At 39.6% G+C, this 22,850-nt stretch overlaps 1 protein-coding gene across 8 annotated transcripts in view; it reads left to right on the forward strand.

The window, feature by feature from the left end:
• The window catches only part of LOC146394562 (uncharacterized), a 965,202-nt gene that overhangs the window by 149,917 nt on the left and 792,435 nt on the right, over positions 1-22,850 (forward strand). For 3 of the 8 annotated variants that reach the window (XR_014835331.1, XR_014835330.1, XM_085007853.1), the window contains exon 4: positions 6,115-6,285. The exons of 4 other annotated variants lie outside the window; for them this stretch is intronic. The gene's annotated coding sequence lies outside the window, so the exon portion shown is untranslated. Of the gene's footprint in view, positions 1-6,114; positions 6,286-22,850 lie in introns of those variants that run through there. One more of the 8 variants, XR_014835334.1, reaches the window with a different exon arrangement.

Genomic DNA, 22,850 nt, shown 5'->3' on the forward strand with positions numbered 1-22,850 from the left:
TTCTCAACGGTGAAGAACTGAAAGCATTTCCACGAAGATGAGGAATAAGAAAAGGCTGTCCTCTTTCACCACTGCAATTCAGCATAGACTTGGAAGTCCTAGCCATGGCAATCAGAGAAGAAAAAGAAAGAAAAGGAATCTAAAATGGAAAAGAACAAGTAAAACGATCAGTGTTTGCAGATGACATGATTCTATACCTAGAAAATCCTAAAGACACTACCAGAAAACTATTAGAGCTCATCAATGACTTTTGTCAAGTCGCAGGATACAAATTTAACATACAGAAATCGATTGCATTTCTGTATACTAACAATGAAAGATGAGAAGGAGAAATTAGAGAAACAATCCCATTTACCATTGCATCAAAAAGAATAAAATACCTAGGAATAAACCTACCTAAAGAAACAAAAGACCTATATTCTGAAAATCATAAGACACTGATGAAAGAAATCAAAAAAGACACTAATAGATGGAAAAATATACCATGCTCTTGGATTGAAAGGATCAATATAGTCAAAGTGATACTGCTATTTAAGGCAGTCTACAGATTCAGTGCAATCCCTTTCAAATTATCAATGACATTCTTTACAGAACTAGAACAAACTATTTTAAAATTTGTATGGAAGCACAAAAGACCTCGAATAGCCAAAGAAATATTGAAAAGAAAAGAACGGAACTGGAGGAATCAGGCTCCCTGACTTCAGACTCTACTACAAAGCTACAGTCATCAAAACAGTATGGTACTGGCATAAAAACAGAAATATAGGTCAATGGAATAGGATAAAAACCCAGAAATAATCCCAAACACCTATGGTCAATTAATCTATGACAAAGGAGGCAAGATGATACAGTGGAGGAAAGATAGTCTCTTCAATAAATTGTGCTTGGAAAACTGGACAACTGCTTGTAAGAGAATGAAATTAGAAATTGTCTAACATCATACACAAAAACAAACTCAAAATGGATTAAAGGCTTAAATGTTAAGACCAGACACTATAAAGCTCCTGGAGAAAAACATAGGCAGAACCCTCATTGACATAAATCACAGCAACATCTTGTTTGATCCACCTCCTAGAATAAAGATGATAAAGACACAAATAAACCAATGGGACCTAATTAAACTCAAAAGCTTCTGCACAGCAAAGAAGACCATTAAAAAATGAAAAGACAGCCCACAGAATAGGAAAAAATTTTTGCAAATGACTCAACTGACAAAGGTTTAGTCTCAAAATTATACAAACAACTTGTACAACTCAACAACAAAAAAAACCAACCCAACTGAAAAAGGGGCAGAAGACCTAAATAGACATTTTGCCAAAGAAGACATACAGATGGCCAGCAGGCACATGAAAAAATGCTCAGCATCACAAATTATTAGAGAAATGGAAATGAAAACTACAGTGAGGTACCACCTCATACCAGTTAGAGTGGCTGTCATTTACAAGTCAACAAATAACAAATGCTGGATAGGATGTGGAGAAAAGGGAACCCCCCTACACTGTTGGTGGGAATGTAAATTTATACAACCACTATGGAAAACGGTATGGAAATACCTCAGAAAACTAAAAATAGAACTACCATATGACCCAGCAATCCCACTCCTGGGCATATATCCAGACAAAAATTTCATTGAAAAAGGTACCTGCACCCATATGTTCATTACAGCACTGATCCATAATCACAATAGCCAAGACATGGAAACAACCTAAATGCCCATCGATGGATGAATGGATTAGGAAGACTTGATACATATATACAATGGAATACTACTCAGCCAATAAAAAGGACAAAATAATGCCTTTTGCAGCAACATGGATGGAATGAAAGACTCTCATACTGAGTGAAGTAAGTCAGAAAGAGAAAGACACCATACGATACCACTTATATGTGGAGTGTAAAATATTGGCACAAATGCTCTATTTACCAAGCACAAAAGGTCATGGACAGGTAGGGCAGACTTGTGTTTGTTGGGTGGGAGGGGGAGTACATGGGATGGATTGAGAGTCTGGGGTTAGTAGATGAAAACTCTTGCATATAGAGGGAACAGGCAGTGAAATCCTGCTGTATAGCACAGGGAACTGTGTATCTAATCACTTGTGATGGAATATGATGCAGAATAATGTGAGAAAAATAATGTATATATATGTATGACTGGGTCACTGCTGTACAGCAGAAATTGATAGAACTTTGTCAATCAATCATAATAAAAAATAAAAATAAAGTAACTATACACCAAATGCCTTAACAATTGAAATTACTTTCTTGCAATTCTGGGGTCTAGAAGTCCAAAATCAAGGTACCAGCAGGAGCTATTTCTGGTGAAGACCCTCTTGCTTTCTCAGGGAAAAATAGAGGGCTCTGGTATCTCTTCCTCTTTTTATGAGTATACCAGTCCTACTCGATTAGGGCCCCACCCTTCCTACCCCATTTAACCTTATTACCTCCTTATATATGCTATAGCTGAAATAAGTCACGTTAGGGGTTAGGGCTTCAACATATGAACTTTTTTTGTGGGGGGGATGACACAATTTAGTCTATAATAATCTAATCTCTAAATTTGATTTTGGCTCTTGGTATCCAAGTACCAGGTAATTGATTAAGTAAATCACTCACTGCTATTAGCTATTTAAGAGTTAACTATACATAACTATATATATATATACACAAATTGATGTTGACTTTCACTTGACTTTTTGAAGTCTGTAGATGGAGGCCTGGTTAAATTTGGTTATTCTCAGTTGTAGATTTCCTTTTTTTTTTTTTTCTTTTTTGGCTACACCTGTGGCATGCAAAAGTTCCTGGGGCACAGATTGAACCCATATCATAGCAGTGACCTGAGCAGCTGCAGTGACAATGCTGGATCCACTGAGCTACAAGAAAACTCCGGAGGTTGCTTTTTAATGGTTACTTGTGGGCATTTAAATCTTCATCTTTTAGAAGTTCCCATCGTGGCTCTGTGGAAATGAATCTGACTAATGTCCATGAGGACGCAGGTTCCATCCCTGGCCTCACTCAGTGGGTTATGGATCCTGTGTTGCCATGAACTGTGGTATAGTTTGCAGATGCAGCTCGGATGTGGTGTTTCTGTGGCTGTGGTGTAAGCTGGCAGCTGTAGCTCCGATTCGATCCCTAGCCTGGGAACCTCCCTGTCCCGTGGGTGTGGCCCTAAAAAGATGAAATAAATAAATAAAATAAATCTTCATCTTATAGTTGCTAGTGTCTTTTCAAATTTCCTTTGTTTTTTTAATTTTATGATTTTTATTTTTTCCATTATAGCTGGTTTACAGTGTTCTGTCAATTTTCTACTTACAGCAAGGTGACCCAGTTACACATACATGTATGCATTCTTTTTTTCTCACATTATCATGCTCCATCATGTCACTAGATATAGTTCCCAGTGCTATACAGCACGATCTCATTGCTGATCCATTCCAAAGGCAATAGTTTGCATCTATTAACCCCAAATTCCCAATCCAACCCACTCCCTCCCCCTCCCTCTTGGCAACCACAAGTCTGTTCTCCATTTCCATGATTCCTTTGTATTTTGAATTTCTTTTTCTGAGCACTGATTTGCTCTGTTATGACTGGTTTTCAGAGATGAAGCTTTTCTGTTTCATTTAGGTTGAAAAGTTGCTTTTTGAAGCTGTCTTGTGTGAATTTTTCCTTCTCTTTCAGAGCAAATAAGTTTTGTTTATTTTCAAGGGAACTGTTTCTCAGAAAAATGATTCCCTACAGGTTTTTGATGGTTTTAATACATCTATAAACAAGGCTATTTCCCTAGAACTGCCATTGTTACTTAAGCGAATTCTTTTATTTGTCTCCATTCAAACCTATATTTGAAAATAATTGATTTTTGTTTTACCTATTCAGATCTCACTTTGAGCTCTGTTTATCCATTTCTAAGCCCCTTGGAAAATTTGATGGTAGGTAAACATAGCTGTGTGAAACTACCTCTTCTGAACTTTATTTGGTGTTTTCCATTTCTGTTTACATGGAGCTGGGTGGCACAGAAAAATAAGAAAGATGTCTGTATTTGATCTACTCTTCCCCAACATAAGAACCTCTCTAAGGCCTTAGTGTGGTTCCACCCTGTTGTGATAATAATGTCTTTCATGTATTGAATTGAACAAAATATAAAATTAAGATCATGTTTCTTATTACTTTAAATATACTCTTTTAGAGCAATTTCAGGTCCCTCACTGTCAATATCCCAAACCAGAGCGATACATTTATTACAATTGATGAGCCTACATTGACAGTGTTATATACTATGTGGGTTTGGACAAATGTATGGTGACATGTATCTACTATTATAGTCATGCATAATAGTTTCACTGTCCCCCACATCCTCTATGCTTCACCCATTCATCCCTTCCTCCCTCCTAACCCCTGGCAACCACTGATCTTTTTTTACTGTCTTCATAGTTTTACCTTTTCCAGAATTTCATATGCTTGGAATCATATAGTATGTAGCCTTTTCTGATTGGGTTATTTTGCGTAGTAATATACATTTAAGTTTTCTCCATGTCTTTTCATGGCTTGATAGCTCATTTCTTGTAAGTGCAGAATAATATTCCATTGTCTGGATCTACCATAGTCTATTTATCCATTCAACTACTGAAGGACATCTTGGTTCTTTCCAAGTTTTGGCAATTATGAATAAGGTGCCATAAACACTCCTGTTCAGGTTTTTGTATGGACCTAGGTTTTCACTTCCTTTGGCTAAATACCAAGGAGTGTGATTGCTGGATTGTATGGTTAAGAGTATGTTTTATACCAAACCACCAAATTTTCTTCCAAAGTGGCTGTACCATTTTGCATTACCAGCAGTGATGAATGAGAATTCCTTTTGCTCTATGTCCTTGTAAGCATTCAGTGTGGGCGGTCTTGTGGAATTTGACCATTCTCATAGGTGTGCAGCGGTATCTCGTTATTTTTTTAATTTTTTAATTTTTTTGTCTTTTTGCCTTTTCTAGAGCTGCTCCCGCGGCATATGGAGGCTCCCAGGCTAGGGGTCCAATCGGAGCTATAGCCGCCGGCCTACACCAGAGCCACAGCAACGTGGGATCCGAGCCTCGTCTGCGACCTACACCACAGCTCACAGCAATGCCGGGTCCTTAACCCACTGAGCAAGGCCAGGGATCGAACCTGCAACCTCATGGTTCCTAGTCGGATTCGTTAACCACTGCGCCACAAAGGGAACTCCTCGTTATTGTTTTAAGTTGCATTTCCCTGATGACGTGTGGTATCGAACATCTTTTCATATGCTTCTTTGCCACCTTTATATTTTCTTTGGTAAGGTGTCTGTTCAGGTATTTGGCCCAGTTTTAATTTTTTTTTTCCTTTCTTTCTTTTTGTCTTTTTAGGGCAGCATCACTCCCAGGCTAGGGGTCGAATTGGAGCTGTAGCTGCTGGCCTACACCACAGCCACAGCAACTTGGGATCTGAGCTGCATTTGCCACCTACACCACAGCTCACAGCAATGCTGGATCTTTAACCCACTAGTGAGGCCAGGGATTGAACCTGCGTCCTCATGGATGCTAGTCAGATTCGTTTCCACTGAGCCACAACCGGAACTTCAGGTTTTTTTTCTTACTGTTGAGTTTTGTGGTCTTTGTGTATTTTATTTTTTATTTAAAAATTTTTTAATTTTAATTTTTTGTGTGTTTATAGCCACTTTATTTTATTTTTATAATGATTATTTTTTCCATTATAGTTGCTTTACAGTGTTCTGTCAGTTTTCTACTGTATGGCAAAGTGACCCAGTCACACATACATATATATATATTCTTTTTCTCACTTTATCCTACATCATGCTCCATCACAAGTGGCTGGATATAGTTCCCAGTGCTATACAAGAGGATCTCATTGCTTATCCACTCCAAAGGCAATAGTTTGCATCTATTAACCCCAGATTTCTAGTCTATCTCAGTCCCTCCTCCTGCCCCTTGGCAACCACAAGTCTGTTCTCCAAGTCCATGAGTTTCTTTTCTGTGGAAAGGTTTATTTGGACTGTATATTAGATTCCAGATAATAAGTGCTATCATGTGGTATTTGTCTTTCTCTTTCTGACTTACTTCACTTTAATTTTAATTTTTTTCACTGTATCTGTAGCATATGGAAGTTTCTGGACCAGGGATTGAATCTGAGCTGCAGCTGGAACCTATAGCTGCAGCAGTGCAGGATCCTTAACCTACTGTGCCAGCCTGAGGATTGAACCTTTGCCTCATCAGTGACCTGAGCCAATGCAGAGACAATGCCAGATCCTTAACCTGCTATGTCACGGTGGGAATTCTTTCTTTGTGTATTTTGGATAATAGTGCTTTATCAGATGTGTCTTTTGCAAGTATTTTTTCTCCAGTTTGTAGGAGTATCTTTCGGAGAACAACAGTTTAATCTTTTGACAACAGTTAATCTTTTTCCTTTTTGGCTGTGGCATGCAACTGCTTTGAAGTGGGATCTCAGTTCCCAGACTAGGGATCGAATATGGGCCACATTGGTGAAAGCATTGAGTCTTAATCACTAGGCCACAAGGGAACTCCCCAGAGATTTGTAATTTTAATGAAGTCCAGCTTATTGATTCTTTTTTTTATGAATTGTATATTTGGTGTTATATCTAAGACATCATTTCTATACCCATGATCATTTAGATTTCTTCATGTTATCTTCTTGGAGTTTTATAGTTTACATTTTATATTTAAGTCTGTGATCCATTTTTTTTTTTTTTTTTTTTTTTTTTTTTTTTTTTTTGTCTTTTTTTTTTTTTTGTTGTTGTTGTTGTTATTGTTGCTATTTCTTGGGCCGCTCCCGCGGCATATGGAGGTTCCCAGGCTAGGGGTCGAATCGGAGCTGTAGCCACCGGCCTACGCCAGAGCCACAGCAACGCGGGATCCGAGCCGTGTCTGCAACCTACACCACAGCTCACAGCAACGCCGGATCGTTAACCCATTGAGCAAGGGTATGGACCGAACCCGCAACCTCATGGTTCTCAGTCGGATTCGTTAACCACTGCGCCACGACGGGAACTCCTGTGATCCATTTTTGAGTTAATTTTTGTGAATTGTATAAGGTCTATATGTAGATACATTGTTTTGCACGTGGATTTTCAGTTGTTCCAGCACTATTTGTTGAAAAGACTGTCTTTTCTTCGTAGTATTAACTTTGCTTCTTTGCCAAAGATCAGTTAACTGTATTTATGTGGGCCTGTTTCTGGGCTCTCTATTTTTTGTTCCTTTGATATTCTTGTCTATTCTGTTGCCAAGACCACATCATCTTGATTACTATAGTTTTATATTAGGTCTTGAAGTTGGGTTGTATCAGTCTATGAACTTTGGTCTTTTCCTTTAGTATTGTTTTGGCTATTCTGAGTCTTTTGCCTCTCCATATAAACTTTGGAGTAAGTTTGTCAATATCTACAAAGCAACTTGTTGGGATTTTGATTAGGATTACATTAAATCTGTAGATCAGGTTGGAAAGAACTAACATCTTGACAATATTATCTCCTTTTTACTTTAAATGTACCAACTATAAAATTTAAAACTGCACATGTGGCTCTCATATTTTTGATTGTGTGGGTATAGACCACTTCAGGTGTTGTTTATGTGCAGTTTGAAAAGCATTGCTTTCTACATCATTATACAATGACCTTGTCTTGCGAAGTAAGGCCAAGGACTGGGCACTTCAGGTAGTTTTTCATGCTCCTGAATATTATTCACTCTGGATACCTTCTAGAGTCATTGGCACCTTCTTAGGAGTTGTCCTCCAGCCATATATCACAGCTGAGTTGGCATAGTCTGCTTTTCTTATTTGTATAAATTGGGTGTTATTTGCCCTAAAGGACATCGTGTGTGTATTTGCATGTGTTTACCGAAAGTATTCCTCCCTCTAGCTCCCACTAAGACATTCACCCCTCACTGTGGACACTTCTCTTCTATGAATTCTGTTTCCTGGTTGACTTGTTTGACCAGTTCATCATCATTACTACCTTCATCCTATTGATGGACAAATCCACCCTCTCCCCTCAAACTAGTAGGTACCAGTGTTATTTCCTCTATGCAACTGCCTCCCCCACTCCTCCCCTGAGCTAGAGTCTCTCTTGTATGATTTTCCATAGTACCTTCTCCTTTTCCTACATCTGAACCTTTATTTACCCTGTCACATTGTAAATGTTGTCCAGTAGGCCTTCTTTACTTGAAGCTCCTAGAGTTTAGGGAGTTTGCTTTATTCATCTTTTTAATGATAGACAATAGGATGCATAAATGTAATTCTTTTAAATATTCCCCAGAATGGATCTGCAATAAGTTTTAAAAAGTCAGTAACATATTTTTAGTGGCCAGGATCAGTTATCCAATCAACAGATATTTTTTGGCTACTTCCTGTGCAAAATGCTGTTCTGGATACTTTAGTGGTGATATGGTCCCTCCTCTCTTAGGAAGCCTGATCAGTTATCCATTTTTGTCTCTCAGCCTCTCAATCCTTTCCTTTTGTGTAGCAAAGTCCCCACTTTATGATTCTTGGTGTTAGAAAAGCTCTACCTTCCACTAGGAAAACTTAAGATGCTTAATCTACACTTTTCTAGCTTCCCTGGCAGGTAGAGCATGGGCATGTGATGACTCAGACACATTCCTTCCACATTGGGCCTGGGTGGGTGGAGGGAACCTCGGCTTTCCAGAGAGCAGCGTAGGTGGTACAGTGGCAGTGCCTAGTGCTTGGGGATGACAGCTAATCATCTCTGGTCTGTGGAAGGATTTAGGGTGTCCTTTTGAGCCAGGATCATCAGACCTCCAGGCATTTCTGAGAGTCACTCAATATCCTTTTGATAAATTCCTTTTCCATTTAAATCAGGGTTGGTTTCTGTTGCTGACACCAAAATATTCTGACTGATTCAGGATAATAAGAAATAAACACATGAAAAGTGAAGTAACAATTCAACATCCTAGTATAAGAAATGTCACAAAAGCAACAGATTCATGCAAAATGAACCACATGGGAAATATGCTATTATTGAAGAGGTAATGGTCTCAGCAGTTTGCTGCAATAACCTGCGAGTCTTCACAGAGGAGTTGATCTTGCTTCAGGCTTGGAAAATGGGCCTGGAACATCGGTTCGCTGCTGTGGGAAATACAAAGGAAGTAAAAGACATGCTTCCTGTCATGAAGCAGACTAGAATCTGAAAGATTTATAAAAAACATCAAAATAGAAAAGGCCAATCATATCTGAAAGGATACTTGTCACATTTAGCAAATAAAAATAAGGATGCCTAATTAAGTTTCAATTTCAGATAATGCATACATTTTAATATGTCTAAAATAGACTTAAAATTTTTATAATTTATTGTATAAATCAAAAATTTCTAATATTATAATTTTTGGCCGCATCTGTGATATACAGAAGTTCCCGGGCCAGGGATGTAATTCGCTCCCACAGTAGTGGCCTGAACCATAACAGTGACAATGCTGGAACCTCAATTGCTAGGCCACCAGGGAACTTCAATATAATTTTGTAATTTTATTTATGGCCATACCTGTGGCATATGGAAGTCCCCTGGCCAGGGATTGAATCCAAGCAACAGCTGCTGACTTATGCTGCAGCTGAGGCAATGCTGGATTCTTTAACCCACTGTGCTGGGTTGGAGATTGAATCTGCATTTCTGCAGTGACCCTGCTTGTTGCAGTTGGATTCTTAACCCACTGTGCCACAGCAGGAACTCCTAATTTTATAAATTTTGAATCATAAGTGTATGCTTATTTTACATGACAGTCTTACCTGACAGGGAATAGAGAACCTGACCAAATGAACCTGGAATTGCCAAGCAAAAGTTTCTAAGAGTAGTTGGCTCTGAGCTCAGCTTTAAGGGATGTTTGGATATGGGGGAAAAGGTGATGAAAGAAATAAGGAAACTAATTAATTAAATCTCTATTATTTTTTGGATGCTCTGCTAAGTACTTTAATATTTGTTAACTCATTCCAACCTGTTAGAATAGCCAAGATATGGAAATAACCCAAGTGTCAACTGATAAATGAATAAAGATAACGTAAAATGGAATATTATTCAGCCCTAATAGAGAAGGATATCCTGCCATTTGCAACAACATGAATGAACCTGGAAGTCATTACACTAAGTGAAAGTCAGACAAAGACATACAGCATGATGTCACTTGTATGTGGTATTAAAGTCAAATTTATTGAAGTAGGGATAGAGAGTAGAATGTGGTTGCCAGAGCCTGGGAGGTGGGGAAAATGGGGAGATGTTGGTCAAAGAGTACAAATTTTCAGTTTAAGTTCTGGGAATCTAATGCACAACATTGTAACTATAATTAACAATACGGTATTGTTTACTTGAAACTTGCTAAAAAGGTAAACCTTGAGTGTTCTCACCATAACCAAAAGGCAACTATGAGAGGTGATGGGTATGTTAATTAACTTCATTGTGATAATCATTTTACAACATATACATGTAAATCAAAATATCACTTCTATCTTAAATATATGTAATTTTTATTTATCAATTAGATCTCAATTAATCTGGAAAAATAATAATGTGAGGGAGGTATAATAACCTCTCTTTTTTTAACACACAAGTCAGGAAGTTACGAGAAGTTTGAGAATTCCTGTTGTGGCTCAGAGGGTTAAGAACCCAACTAGCATCCATGGGGATGTGGGTTCGATCCCTGGCCTTGCTCAGAGGGTTGAGGATCCAGTGTTGTCATGAACTGTGCTATATGTCACAGACTCAGCTCGGATCCCACGTTGCTGTGGCTGTGGTGTAGGCTGGCAGCTGTAGCTCTGATTTGACCCCTAGCCTGTTAATTTTCATATGCTGAAGGGTGGCCCTAAAAAGCCAAAAAAAAAAAAAGTCTGAAGTTCAATAACTTGTCAAAGTTGCACAACTAGAGAAGAGAAGAAGCCAGATTCATTCTGTATGTGTGTGTGTGTGTGTGTGTGTGTGTGTGTGTGTGTGTGTGTGTGTTGAGGGTGGGGAGCTCCCTTAAAGTCCCTAATCATCAGTAGGAGAGAATAATTTTATGAAGGATGACAACCAGCTTTTCTTATGAGCAATCAAGGTTAGTCCTCCGCATTAGGTACAAAAGATAGGTTAGCTCTGAAAATGAAAATGTGTTTAGATTTAACATCAGTGTGCAAGCTTGGCTTTTATTTTGTATGTTTCATATCAGATGGATAAGTGAGAATAATGCAGACTCAGGGAAATGGATTACAAGGGTTTTTTTGTTTTGTTTTTCTTTTTGGCTTCCCCCAGCATATGGAGCTCCCCGGCCAGGGACCAGATCTGAGCTGTAGTTGCGACATAAGCTGCAGCTATGGTAATGCCAGATACTTAAACTACTGTGTTAGGCTGGGGATCGAACCTGTGTTCCAGCACTCCCAAGATGCCTCTGATCCCATTGCACCACAGCAGGAACTCCTGGATTAGAAGGTTTTTTCCCCCAGCAATTTCCATTTGAGTTGATGTGGGCTTGGTCAGGAGTCGTAATTTGTGAAGAGTAGGGAAGAGACATATATATATAGCTCAAAAATCTTAATCGTAATAATGAGAAGTCTAAAGCGAGAATTTGAGGGAGTTCCCTGGTGGCCTAGCAGTTAAGGACTCCGTGTCATCACTGCTGTGGCTCAGGTTCAATCCCTGACCTGGAAATTTACACATCCTATGGGTGTGGCCAAAAAAAAAAAAAAAGAGAATTTGAGGTGAGAGAACAAAGAATTTACTTTCAGATATTTTGTTCATAGAATGTTGTGGAACAGATGCATGTTGGACCTAGAGAAAGATTGGGAGACATCAGTTATCAGGCAGAGATTGAAGATATGTGAGAGGATCATACCCTGGAGAAAGAATGGGAAGATGAAAGAGAGGAAGGCCAAGGTCCAAGTCTTGGGGGAGGACGTGGTGGATGCAGGTTGACAGGTAATGAAGAAAAGAGGTTGAAGGGCAGGGCAGGGAGGTAAGAGAAACAGGCAAGTATCCGGTGGAGCAGAGAGAAGCAGGGCTAACTGGCCTATCTGGGAGTCAAACCCATGACTGGACCTCATTCATCTGTGTGAGCCAACCAGCCACAGCCAGTGTTCATTTGGTTCTGCAGAAAGTCAAATTCTTATTCCATAATGTGGCATTGATTTAATTGGATGACTAATATATTAGAAAGATTTGAGGCATCATTCTAGAACTCTGCCCTGAACTATAAGCCCATGAGCTTCAGTGTGTGCTTGTCTTAGAACAAGGTAACATAATAATCTGGTTTCAGAGTTTTTTCAGCTGTTCTGTGCCTTAACAGTTACGCAGTATGCTGTATACTCTGACTTGCACACTATGCCTTAAATGAGTTTTAGTCATGGTCTTTTTTTCACTGCATCGGATTCCAAAGTTACTATCTATTTCAGTCACTGGTGTTATGATTATCATTAGAGTAAATTAAACAAGTAACCATTTACAGGCTGTAAGTAGATGGAAGATGGTCTAAAATTACATGCTTCTTTCCTGGCAATCTCTATGCCAAATTCTTGTGTTAATCATCTAAATATTTTGATCCAATGCTTTCTATTGGATCCTGTTGTCTCATGACTGGTATGTTCAAAATTCCAGATGTGGAATTTGTCTCTCAATATATTATTCAACCAAGATGTTACTCTGGTTCGCCAAGTCTTAAAGAGCAGCAATGACTGTGTGTTTGAATACTGCCTTCTCAATAGGAAAATATACTGCATTCTTTTGTTGGATAGTTGAAATGTACTAAATGTGTAAACCTAATTTAACACCATGACAGACAGCAAGACTCAGAGATGTGTGCTATGCCTGTAGCTTTTTCACCAGAAGGAGGGAGGGCACCCATATGCACATGCATGCTTTTAGTGATTTAAAAGGACATCTAGTCTTCTGAACTGCTGCCAAGAAAGGGACTGGATGGATGTTTTAGCACTATCTAGCCTAATGCAATTAAAGTTACCTCCTAAATTGTAGGGAGGTGTTTCCCCTACGTGTTGAGCTCCCATGGGCACATGGAGAACTTGAATATGATTTTGGGCCAGGCATAAGCTTGACTTGAAACTTCTTTTAGTCCCCTTAGGTGCTGAGTTCACTTTTAGAGGCACTACTTATGTTTCTGTTTTAAGAGCAGAGTCAGTTTTGTTCTCCATGCAGGCTCTACTTGCCTTTCTCTCTCTTTTTCAGCCTGTGGTAGCTCAGGCCTTTAGGATGCTTCTGTCAAAAGCCTTGGGGGAAGCTCCAGATATGTGAGAGCAGCAATTTAGGTTGGAAAAGAACACAGGGACCTAAATGATAGTTCCAATATCCTTCTTTGGCTGTGTCCGTTTAATCTAGTAGCCATGATCATACATTTGGTCAGTTGATTCATCATGGCTCACTGACTGGTAGGCCTCTGAGACACCCTTCTCTGCTCTGGTAGTGTATGATCCTATGTTGGGCCAGGAGGTCTGGTGTCCCAAGCCTTGGGCAGGGGTTTTGCCATGCTAAACTTAACCCCACACTGCTCTGAACCCAGTACCATCTAAGTCTTTCTCCTTTTGGGTGGTAGAAGCTTAACCATCCTGGAGAAGTCAAGGATCCATGTGTCTTAGTTTTGGTTCCCCCTGAAGCTGACACTGGGACAAGGATTTGAGGTCAAATAGTTTATTTGGGAAGTTATTCTAGGAAATAGCAGTGGGGGAGTGGGCAAGTGAGACAGGAGGGAGAAGGCAGCCTTATAAATGTGCAGTATCCAGCAGGTTCCTACTATGGGCAAGTGGGGCTCTGTCCCACTGGAGACCTCTAGGAGACAGTGTGGAGCAGGACTCAGCCCCAGCAAGGAAGCTGGGATATTTGTCCTGCACCTCTCATCCATCATTGGTGAGGGCTGAGCCCAGGGGAATTAGCTCCCTGGAACATTTGCTTCATCCTGCTTCATGATAAATAGGAAGAGATAGACCAGTGGGTTGAGATGAAAAATGAAAACACTGGGACATTTAGGAGAACCAGTGCTCATCTTATTTCTCAACTGCTTCTGTTCATTTGTGTTTTGGGAAAGAGTGATGCAGCATTAAGTTACTATGCCCCAGATCTCTGGGCTAGTAGGAGAGCCTGAGAGCAGAGCACAGCTTCTTCTGAACTGAGCTCTAACCATCTCCTTTATAGGGTTTTCTCTGATTTCTTCCTACTTCTTGGTTCATTTTGCACATGCTTCCTCAAAAGCCTTTCCTAGAATGCTGTGCTTTCCCCTTGCTAATCTCCTTATCCTGTCTTTCTAAGATTCCTTTCTCTAATTTGATTCCAGCCTATTTGCCAAGCATCTCTTCTATCTACACTCTCTGCTGCATCCAAACAAGATGATCCTGGATCTTATTTAGGGTTTCTTCTGGGCCTCTGTTTATGTTGTTTTGTCCACCTGGAATACCCTCTATGAGCCCTGTTCTTACCTTGTTTGGTCTGTTGGAATTCCATCAAGTCTTTAAGGCTCTACTCAAAATTTTCTCTCTCTTGAAGCCTTTTCTTGATCTTTGAACTCTGTGACACTTTTACTACTATCTTCTATTATTGTTTTGGGTCTGTGTTCTCTCTCCTATTAGATCTTAAATGACTTGGGGGCAAGGACCATGTTTTATTCATCTTTGCATTAGTCCACCTTCACCCAGCTAATTTAACAAAGATTTATTGAAAGCCAGAAATTGCACTTGGCACTGAGGCTCCTAAAATGAATGAGACATAATCCTTGCTGTCAAGGAAGCTCACAAACTAGGGATAGAGGTGTGACTGGTGTAAATAAGTGTGTGTGTGTCTGTGTGTGTCCATCTCGGTGCTTCAAACAAGTGGTCAAAGATCATGAATATATAGAATGAACAAAGGTATAGGGAGAAGATTTATCTCCAGCCTATTTCCTGCCAATGCTCAGAAATTAGTTTGGGAAGATAATTTTGGGAGAGAAAATGAACATAATTGGATTATGGTAGGAAGTGCTTCTGTGCATCTCTCTTAGGGGTGATGGAATGGTCTAAGAAAGGGCAGGTAAGCTGTAGAATCAGATTGCTTTGAGTTTGAATGCTAGCTGTGCCAATACAAAACTATGTGACCTTGAGCTAGCTGCTTGCTTACTTGCTTATGTACAAAATAAGTAATACCCAGCTAACAGCATGGTTGTGGGATTAAATGACATGAATAATCCCTAACATATATTTGGAATATGTTAGAAGCTAGGGTTTCTTCCTATCACCTGCTTTTTAATTTTTTTTTTTTTTGGATGCACCCATGGGATATGGAAGTTCCCAGGCCAGGGGCAAAATCCGAGCCACAGCTGCAACTGCAGCCATGGCAATGTTGGATCCTTAAGCCACTGTGCCAGTCTGGGAATTGAACCCATGCTGCTGAAGAGACAATGCTGGGTGTCTAAGCCACTGTGCCACAGTGGGAACTCCCTCTACCACCTGATTTTGGATTTACTCTGTCTCTACTAGAACAATCTGGGAAGAGAGGGTTTTGGTCCTTTCCATACCTTTCTCTGCCTAACTGGAAAAAATTTAATTCACATTTATTTTTTATTATTATTTTTTATCTGCATGCCCATTTCAGACTTAGATTTAGGTTAAGTGGTGGGAGAGAGAAGAGTTGACATTCTTCTGGGGGACCTAAAGCAAGAACTTTAGATCATATTCTGAAAGTAGGCATTACCTTTTCTAACTTCTCATTAGATTCTAGAATCTGTGAATTAGATTGTAAAAAGTCTTCATGAAATGAGAACTGGTTCATTTTTTTAGGTCATTTCTGTTTATTATTAGAGAATTCAATGAAAAATGCTACTTAATTTACCCTTTAGTTATCTATTTTTTCTTTATTCTTTTTGCTAATCAGTAGTTTTGAGTACCCACTGAATGCCAGACACTGACTAGTGAGCAAATAGTGAAGCAAACAGACATGGGACTTGGCCCATGGACCTGACAACCTGTGATGGCAGAGACGGGTATTGATCAAATAATGACATGAAGAAATATATAATACCAAACTGTAAAAAGGGCTAGAAAAGAAATTACAGGATGCTCTGAGGCCTGTTGTAGTCTGGAGGGTGACTCACAAGATTTTCTGGAGGAGGGAGACATCTGAGTTAACTTGGATTTGTGGGTGAAATGTGCTAATGAGGCAAAGGAGATTGGAGTGGCCGTGGGCATACCAGCACAAGGGAAAGACATCTGGCAGGACATGGCCTGGCCCTTGAATTGGAAGGAGATGAGGAAATAAGAGCTAAAGAGATTGATGGGGCCAGATTCTATAGAGCCCGGTGGGCCATGGGAAGGCATTGTTTCTTGTTTTTTTGTTTGTTTGTTTGGCCCCACCCATGGTATGAGGAAGTTCCTGGGGCAGGGACTGAACCTGTGCCACAGCAGTGACAATGCTGAATCCTTAACCACTAGGCTTCCAGGAAAGTCCCAAGGCATTGTTGTTGTTTTTTTTTAATGGGAACACTTTGAAGGATTTTGAGCACATGAATAACATCAGATCTGCATTTTGAGAAAGTTGGCTGTGGTATGGAAACCAGATTGATGGGGCTAAGAATGGAAGCCAGGAGTACAGTTAGATAGATCAGGTGAGGGAGGATGGAAGCTTAGTTTGGGGACTTGGGTGTGTGAATGGAGAGAAGAGAATGGATCTCCAGAGAGATTTAAGAAGTAAGCTTAGCAGCACTAGGTGATGGACTGACTATGAGGGTCAGAGGCTGACTTGTGACCTTTGACTTTATTGGTAAAGCTCCAAGAAGCACAGACCTGCTGACGAGCATTCTAGACATGGTTTGCAGCCTCAGAAGTGTCCAAGGGTAATTAGGGGGCCTGAAAGAGCACTAGATTGGGTGTGATAACACTTTTTTAGGCAATGGCCCTGCAGCCTTTGTAAACCACCAAACTCCTCTAAATCTACATTTTTTTTCATCTGCAAAATAAATAGGTCATATTAGATGATCTCCATACAATGAGCCGTATACCGCTTTCTGTTTATTCTTCAGTGGCAAATGAATTTTGGATTTCTTGTATTATCACTTTACAATTGCAGAATGCTTTAAGTTCTGTGTGTGCATGTGGGTTCATATTAATAATCACGTAGATTTTCATAACAGCCTTGTGAACTTTTAAGTTTTTCTCCAAGAGCCAGATGAGGAGACTGAACCCCAGAGAGATTAGGTTTGCCTAAGGTTATTGATTGTTGAAAAAATTAGAGGCCATAATTCCTTGTATGACCCCTTTATATTAGATCTTTCTGACTTCTACTATATATTATATGCCTTTGTATTCATTTTATTCCCCTGCCATTACATTATTAAGTATTCCATCCAAGGAGGCAGAGTGAGGCCTTGTAATTCACTTTAGGCAGTTCTGGTATTTGGTCTGAAACTATATGCTCATTTAAGCTTGAAACTTCTTTGTGATTATTCTTGCCACTCCTGACCCAATTACCAAGAGTAACGAATAATTTGGGCAAATTCCAAATGTTTATTATAGGGAAAATGTAAGCAGACACAGAGGACAGGAAACACTGGCCTGATTAGGAAGAAGTCTATCTTTATGGTGTTTTCCAACTTGTGTTTCCAAACCAGGCAGTCACCATTTCACAAGTGGATTTGGTTCTAAAACAATCTTATAAATGATGGTAAGTTTTGGAATTGTTCATTTATGGAACCCTACTTGACCATTCTTATATTTCAAATGGGATTAAGTTCAAGAAAAAAATCCAGCCCAATGAGTAACTTTTATTGGAGGGCAGTCTTTCTTTCCTACTTGACTGGACACTTATGCAGAGAGTCATTTTAGTCTTCATTCAACAAAAAAATATCCAGCCAGCTCTGACTGTGTACCTACCATGCTCCCACTCCTTACTTGTTCTCTTCTGGAACTGTCTAGCTTTTAAAACCAAGGATACTGCTTTAGTAGTAAAAACTAGAGAAATAGAAGATGGCCTACAAAGGCCCAGAAATGCCAAGCAATTCATAGGCTTAATAACCTGAAAATCCATAGGCCAAAAAGGATCTTTTGCCTGTGATTCACTATCTACTGCTATGGAAAGACAACCCCCAAACTTAGTGCTCTTAAAAACAACACATTTCTTACATCTTATGATTTTGTGGGCTACAAATTTGGGACAAGGCAATTCTTCTGTTTTAAGTTGTGTTGACTGGGGTTACTTGGTGGTATTCCATTAATGGCTTATCTGGTCTAGAAGGCTCAGAGTGGCTTCAGTCACATGTATGGCATTCTGGTGGGGATGGCTGGAATGCTCTACACACAGTCACAGCTCCTCTCCATTGGGTCTCTCCAGAAGCATAGTTGGACTTCTGACGCAATGGTTCGGGGTTTCAAAAGACAAGGTTAGAAGTTAGAAGGTCCTGGTTCTTAAAGGCTGGGTCTAGAACTAGCATAGCATCACTTCTGCCATCCTTTGTTGGTCACAGGAGTCACAGTGTAGCCCAGCTTCAAGTGAAGAAATAGACCCCACCTCTTGATAGAAAACATGTCGAATAATTTGTAGTCATTTTTAATCCACCACACTTTTAGATATATAATTCTTTTATATTTTTCAGTCCCAGCACTAAGCCTTGGGATACCATTTACTCTAAGAACTAGCGTAGCTGGCCCCCGCTAACTTTCCTGGTCTGGCCTGTCCACATTTGAGACCCATTGATGAAGAGTTCTTTCCTTTATTCCCAGCTTCCAGGGTCTGGTCAGGGATCTTCTGGGTCCTTCTTTGCATGTTCTTGAGGCTTCCTTGAAGGGTTCTGCCCTAAACAGGCTTCTGAACTACTAGAGCAGTGTAGTGTATTTTAAAAAATTAATCCTAATGAACCACTTCAATTTATATTAGTGAATCTCTCTTTGGTGGGTTGGTTTTCATACTGTGTGATAAAAACAAAATGACTCTAGGAAGTGTGTTAGTGAATCATATTTGGCTGTAAAGTTACATCCAGATTGGTCTTGTTTTAATTCTTCAAGTGTGCCAGGCTCCCCATGTCAGGAACTTTGTGCATGCCTTTTCACCTGCCTGGAACAACTTGTCTCCAATTCTGATGGTCTAATAGCCACTTAATCTAGACATAGCAGCTCAAATGGCATTCATCTAGGAAGGCCTTTGCTCAGTCTTTTATGTAAGTTAGCCTCCTCTTGACCTTATAGCCCTTGTTCTTTTCCTTCTTAGTACACATTACATTTTGTAATTAGATATTTATTTTCATGGTTTTTTTTTTGTCATTTGCTTTCCCTATAATGTGTAAGCTTCTTGAGCATATAGATGGTACATTTTATTCACTGCTCTAAATGAATCGATGTGTGTGAGTGTATGGGAGAGTACCACATAGGCAGGCTGTCCTGTCTCAAATTGTGCCCCTGAGATCAGCTCCCAGAGTGGTTTCTGCTTATTATAGCATTTTTCCTATCTCCATTACTCCATACACTCAAAGCAATTTTTTAGAGGTGGTCTCATGCTGATGGCAGCAGACTGTGTGACCCTGGAGGAAGAGATCACTCTTACAGGTTAAGATCAGCCTGGAATTGACCTTTTATCTAGACCCTTGTCTCAGATAATTGTTAAAGATGGAATTGGAGGAAGGATGGGGAAGAATCTGGAGCAGTGATAGATAGTTACCCCAGAATGGTTTTGTTCTCTTTTTATTGTACTGGGACTTTTAGCTGGGCACATGTTGTTCAGAATAATGAATACATTTCCCAGCCTCCTTTGCAGCTAGGTGTGTCCATGTGTCTATATTATGTAATATAGAAGCATTATGTAATGCTTTTTACCATCCTTTTGTCTGCTTGTTTCTTTTTTTTTTTTTTTTTTTTTTGTCTTTTTGCTATTTCTCGGGCCGCTCCCACGGCATATGGAGGTTCCCAGGCTAGGGGTCTAATCGGAGCTGTAGCCACCTGCCTACGCCAGAGCCACAGCAACACGGGATCCGAGCCGCGTCTGCAACCTACACCACAGCTCATGGCAACGCTGGATTGTCAACCCACTAAGCAAGGGCAGAGACCGAACCCGCAACCTCATGATTCCTAGTCGGATTCGTTAACCACTGAGCCACGACGGGAACTCCTGCTTGTTTCTTTTAATCAATCCAGTTGCTGCCACCTTGGCTCATGAAGATGAGGGCCAGATCCTCAGAATGGTGGAGCAGTGAGTTGGAAGAAATTTGCCATATTAGCCCTGGCCTACATATTTTTCATAGGAGAATAAAATAAAGGTCTACCTTTCAAAAATGAAGTGTTTTTTTATGGGTTTTCTATTAAGCTAATCTTAATGGGTACAGAATTGTGTCTGGCACTAGATTATGTAAGATTAGTTCCCAACAATGTCAGAAAAACAAAGAAAAAAGATAATACCAATTCTAGGACAGAAAAAGCATAGCTAACCATGAATTATGTGGTATTTCTTAAAATATTTTTAAAGGTGGGTTTTTAATAGGGGAACAACTATGGTAATGAAAAGGATATCTTTTTTTGTCCACACCACAGCATGTGGAAGTAGGGCCAGGGATTGTACCTGCACCACAGGAGTGAGCTCAGCTGCTGCAGTGACAACGCCGGATCCTTAACCTACTGTGCCACAAAGGAAATCCTGGAAATGGTATCTTGATGTGAAATTTCTTCAGTCTTCATTTCAGGCTCTTCTTTCTTGACTGTCACAGAGGATTGGAAAAATTGTTCCCCTCCTAGAAGGCTTTCTGATATCACCAGTGTCTTCTGCTATATCTTAAAGCACAAATTGATTCCTTTATTACTGTTAGAAAGTTCACCTGCAAGATTATACTGATTTCCCAGAGTCATTTTAGACAGAGGAAAGGTCATATTGTTTTTTTTTACTAAAGATATGTTTTCCCTTCTGTATCACTTGCCTGGTTTTCTTTTTTTAGCTTTTTCTTTTGTGATAAATGTCTCAAATAAGATATTTTCCCAAGATATTAAAGCAATAATACTTAACCTTTGTAAACCCTTTCATCTCCAGAGTCTTTTACAATGGGTACTGAACTCAGAAAACTTCCTGCAAAGGCCATTGGTGCGACAAGTGAGTATGGGGAGAGTTTTGAGTTCGTGAACTATTAGGTACGATTTTAAGAGTAGCAGAAAAGCATCATCAAGAGTCTAGTTGTGCAAGATGCTGTGCTTGGTGTTAATGCAAAGAATTCTGGACCCTGAAGAGTCTTGTCTAGTAGAAAGTCTCATGTGGATACATCTGTGAACATTGAGCATAGAAGGTGGCATCGCAATTATGACTGCTCTCATTCTAGTCCCTTCCATTACTCTCCCTCCCATTCTCTGTCTTTCCCATTTCTTTAACTGTTTTTACAAATATTTCACCTTTGTCTTACAGGGATGCTTTTTCCCCATGATCTTAGTTTGTGTTTACTTAGAAGTAGATCCTGAGATGAGATTTGAAGTCAAGGAGTATATTTGAAAAAGTGATCAAGGGGTATATTTGAAAAGGGAGGAAGTTCCCATTGTGGCACAGTGGAAACAAATCTGACTAGTAACCATGCGGTTGTGGGTTTGATCCCTGGCCTTGCTCAGTGGGTTGAGGATCTGGCGTTGCCGTGAGCTGTGGTGTAGGTCACAGATGCGGCTCGGATCTGGCATTGCTGTGGCTGTGGTATAGGCCGGCGGCTATAGCTCCGATTCAACCCCTAGCCTGGGAACCTCCATATGCTGTGGGTGCAGTCCTAAAAAGCAAAAAATAAAATAAAATAAAAAAATAGAAAACGGAGGAAAGGAGACAAGGAAAGGAAAAATGAGCAGGTTATCAGTGTGGGCAGCTGGGGCTCAATCCCTCTGGGAACTTCTGGGAGACTGCGAAGCATGTTGACTGAGTTGTCCCACCTGAGGGCTAAGGGAGCTAGGTAATTTATTGTAAATAATGTCAAAGGAAAAAGAAGTGTGTTTGAGGACTAATTTTGTTTATATGTCTTGAGGAACTATTTAATTTACCAAACTATGTGCATGCATAACTAATAAAAATGATCTATAGAGATTACTCTTAAAAATTATATCTATTCACCTATATCAAATCTGATCATTTTAACATTCAAACAGAGGGCCTTTTTCTACTCCACTTCGCTAATATTTATTATTATTTTAAATTTGACTTTGAGGCTCAAGAGGAACTTTTCAGCACCCATCGAGTATGTGGCATTATACTAGGCACTGGGAGAAAGTAAAGGGATTTGGAAGGTAGAGAAGCTTTAGTTCGAGCCTTCTAGAATTTATAACAGAGCAGGGAGAAAAGTCATGTGCTTGCTATAAATTATAGAAATTATATAATTTTTATGATTTATTAGAAATTAATTTTAAGGTTATATACAAGCTGCTATAAGGCACTGTCAAGTTAAGATAATACATGGTTATGCTAAGGGAATGATAAATAAGGGAAATACCACTGCAGAGTAAGCACAGGAGAAAGTGAATTTAGTGTTTGACCAGGTAAGACCTTTCTTATCTGGCTTACAGAAAAGAAAGAGGAAGGAAGGGAAGGGCAGAGAGTTGAATGGTATGAGCAAGATCATGGTGGATTTCTGTTGGGTGTTCAATTGCAGAGGGAGATTGGTGAAACTTATCAGGTTGGGCCAAGTAATGAAGAGCCAGATAGGCTCAGGTGATGGAAGACGTTGACAAATAGGCAGAAAGTTTCTTGGAACTGGATTCAATTCAGAAATTAGGGAAGAGGCAGATTCAAAAGTGTTTTTTTTTAATCTTCCTGAAATGCAAAATGAGATTGCTTTTTTCATTTTTGAATATTGCATATAGTTTATGTGCACTATTATATAAGTTACAGGAAATGACTTATTTTTAGTTGAAGTATAATTTACATAAAATAAGATGGTCAGTTC

The sequence above is a fragment of the Sus scrofa genome, chromosome X (genome assembly GCF_054392235.1).
Source record: "Sus scrofa isolate SSC_HxYL_T2T_F1_AM1 chromosome X, Sscrofa_HxYL_maternal_Yorkshire_Landrace_v2.0, whole genome shotgun sequence".
NCBI classification, from domain to species: domain Eukaryota; kingdom Metazoa; phylum Chordata; class Mammalia; order Artiodactyla; family Suidae; genus Sus; species Sus scrofa.